Here is a 3557-nt window from a genome sequence, read left to right on the forward strand (position 1 = left end):
AAACAACACAAACTGATTAGATTGGGCTTCCCAGGTGACTCAGTGGTAAAGAATCTGCCTGCCAATGCAGGAGATGCAGTTTCAATCCCTGGGTCAGGAAGATGCCCTGGAGAAGGAAATGGTAACTCACTCAAGTATTCTTGCTTGGGAAATGCCATGGACAGAGGAGTCTAGCAGGCTACAGTCCATAGTGTTACAAAAGAGTTGAACATGACTTAGCGACTGAACAATAACAACAACCAATTATCTTATAAATTTATTATCTTCTGAAGGTCAGAAGGCCAAACATGGGCCTCTCATGGTAAAACATCAAAGTGTTGGGACTGTGTTCCTTCTGGAGACTTTAGTGGAAAACCAGTCCCTTGCCTTTTCTAGCTTCTGAGGGCTGTCTACATTCTCTGCTCACTGGTACCCTTCCAGCAATGACATCACCCCAACATTTACTTCTGCCATCATCTCCTTCTGTGACTCTGACCTCTTACCTCTCTCAATAAGGACCCTGTGATTACATTGAGCACCCAGATAATCCAGGATAATGTTCTCATCTCAAGATCCTTAAGTTAATCATATCTGCAAAGCCCCTAGTGCCATGTAACACAGGCTCCGGGGTTTAGGATGCGCACATTTGATGGGGTGGGTGGTGATAAAAAGGCACTATTCTGTCTACCACAGATTCTGATTCAAACAAAGAAACTGTTTAAAAAGGCACTTTTCACAGAATTGGAAAATATGACCATAGGTTGGGTACCATATATAGGAACTGTTAATTTTTAGGTATGATCATGGCATTTTGGTTATGTTTTTAGTGTAAGCAATCTGTTGGAGATGCTTACTGAATTATTTATAAATGAGATAACATGATATCTGATATTTGCAATAAAATGCATTCTAAAAGAATAAGAAATAAATGAAAACAGAAAAATGCAAAAAATTGTTAGAGTTGAACTTTGATGACATAGGATTCAGAATATTTTTCTCTCTACTATTGTATATATTTGAAAATGCCCACAATTTAAAAGGTTTTTCTTTTAATCAAAGATAATTTAATGCAGTCTAAAAGAAAAGGAATAGACAGAAAAAGGGAGAATTAAATGTTCCAGTGAAGAGTTTTTGTCTATATATCTTTGCATACCAGTGTGAATATATGGCAGGATAAATTCTTAGGCACAGAACCGCATTTAAGATGTTGATAGTAACCTCTTTACATGTATACTGAAGTTGAAGAATTAAGCCACCAGAATGTGGATGAGCCAGGTTTCTCACTGTCAGAGATGGAAGAGGCAGATAAACAAGAAGGGAAGGATGGAATGAACCCTGTGGTGCTGGATCAGAGTCTGAGACATCAGTAGGAACTCATGTTTCAATTAATTTATGTACAGAGAGATAGATACAGACCAATTATAAGTGTATGTGCATACATGGGTTAGTAGGCATACGTATTAATATATTACCCAGCTCAGTCTACTAAGAGGACTGAGAAACAACCACACCTCCGCAGCAAAGAGCAAATGCAGAACCCACTTCTTGGTTTCCAAATACCATTTTCCAATACAAGGAACTAGGGATCCTTGGAAAAATGGTTAATTCTAGAGTGGGGGCAGGAAAAGAAAATAAAAGAGAAGTCTGGAGTACCTTGTAATAACAGAAAGTAAGGAAGCTGACAAAAAACAAGACTGGGGCATGTCAAAGCAACACAGGAGCCAACCTGAAATAGGTCCCATTGGCCAAAGCTGGAACTATTTGAGCACCAAAATAAATAACTCAGTGTTGGATTGTAATCCCAAACTATAAAATAAATATACATGAGTCACTACTAACATACATAAATGGTTAAATAAACACAGTGAATGGGGACACAAGACAAATTGTACTTATTGTGCATAAGTTTTTCCTCAATGAAGTTGAAAAGGAAAACGTAATTGCTGAGTCAATTTACCAGTAGTGTTTACAGCTTAAGTAAAACTCTTTAGACAGTTTGTATAAATTATATATTCAAATATTAACCCCAGGATATTGGAAAAATAGAGTTTTTACCTTTTTCTGTCTCAAGGAGTTCAGAGTGCTATTCTCCATGTATCTAGTGTGTGGACCTTTACTTAGCGGACATTAAATAGGAGTTTTGAAATCAGCCGGCTCAAGCAAAAATCAGGAACCTTTGCTCAAGCACAACTATAAAAAGAGAAATTGTGCTTGTGTGTAGGTTCCATTCTATAGTCCATGTCAACACTGTGGCCACCATGTTACAGAGGACTGCTAGTAGTAACATGAATACCAAACTCTGGTCTAAAAGCTACAGGATTATCAATCCTAAAATATCAAGTAAAAGTGATTTTGAAATTGTTAATTCCTCCAAAAACAGCTTTTTCACACAACTGAAGATATGTGCACTTATTTTTTAAAATGAAGTTGCAACATCATAGAGAAAGTCTACAGACACAACAGAATAATGTGTTTCACAATTAAGCTCAGATCAGTTACATTTGGTAAATTGAACAAAGAGGCAATAATACACATCCCCCAGTGTGTTACAGTCCTCTTTTTAACCAACAAAGAATTGAGCACTTTGTATTAAGCAAAACACTGGAATTCGAGTAAAGAGGCTAGCTGATTATTCACTATTTTTATATAGAGTTTCTAACATTTACAATGGAAGATGAAATTTTTATACCTTTAGACATGAAAGGAATAGGAATAATGAAATCATAAAATATGCCCTGTATTTACTGAAATACACCTCAGTAAATGACAGAAAAGGGGGATCATGCAAAAAAAAAAAAAATCTAGAGATATGAATGACAGTAAGAAAACAGCTTGAAACTTCAAATTACACAGCTAGAAAATAGAAACTTTGATTAGTAATATCAATTACTGTCTTTTGCATTGAAGAGATGAAGTCTTTAAGTAGTCCCGTCCTCCTTTTCCCCTTCTCAGCTATAGCTTGCTCAGTGATCTGATATGCATACCGTCCTCATTCTCCAAGGAATAACATGAAAGTGATTGTTTGAAAATAAAATGAGGGTTTGAAACCTTATACTTCAGAAGACAGAATCAGTTACCTGACATTTAATCCCAGTCCTCACTGTGTTAAGAATGTCAGTGTTTCACATGCCCTGCTCAGGAAAAAGAGTTGTTTCAGTACACGCTTCTGTGGTTTCATTCAGTTTGGTTACACCTCAGGGAGTTTAATTTCATGCAAAGCTTTCAGATAGTGCTTTCCAGTGATAGGAGCAAACACAGTATTATTAGGCAGCAGTTGGAAGTTTAGAAAAAAGCGAAAGCAACCCAGACTGCTAATGCTTGATGAGAACTTTGGCCTTGTCCTGGAATTAGCCTTCAAGAACTGAGGAAGATGCGGAGCGTCGGCAATTTCAGAGATAATAAAAAGTGTAAACATAATGGAAAGAAAGACAACCTGGTTGTATGTGGGGCTTATCTTACGGCTGTAACGAGAAATGGCAGTGAGAAGTGGATGTCAGAGATTTGACTTTACTGATTTCATGCGAGGCTTAAGAATCAGCCTGACTGGAAAAAGAGCCGTAAAACACCTGCGCTACTAG

The sequence above is a fragment of the Bubalus bubalis genome, chromosome 22, assembly GCF_019923935.1.
Source record: "Bubalus bubalis isolate 160015118507 breed Murrah chromosome 22, NDDB_SH_1, whole genome shotgun sequence".
NCBI classification, from domain to species: domain Eukaryota; kingdom Metazoa; phylum Chordata; class Mammalia; order Artiodactyla; family Bovidae; genus Bubalus; species Bubalus bubalis.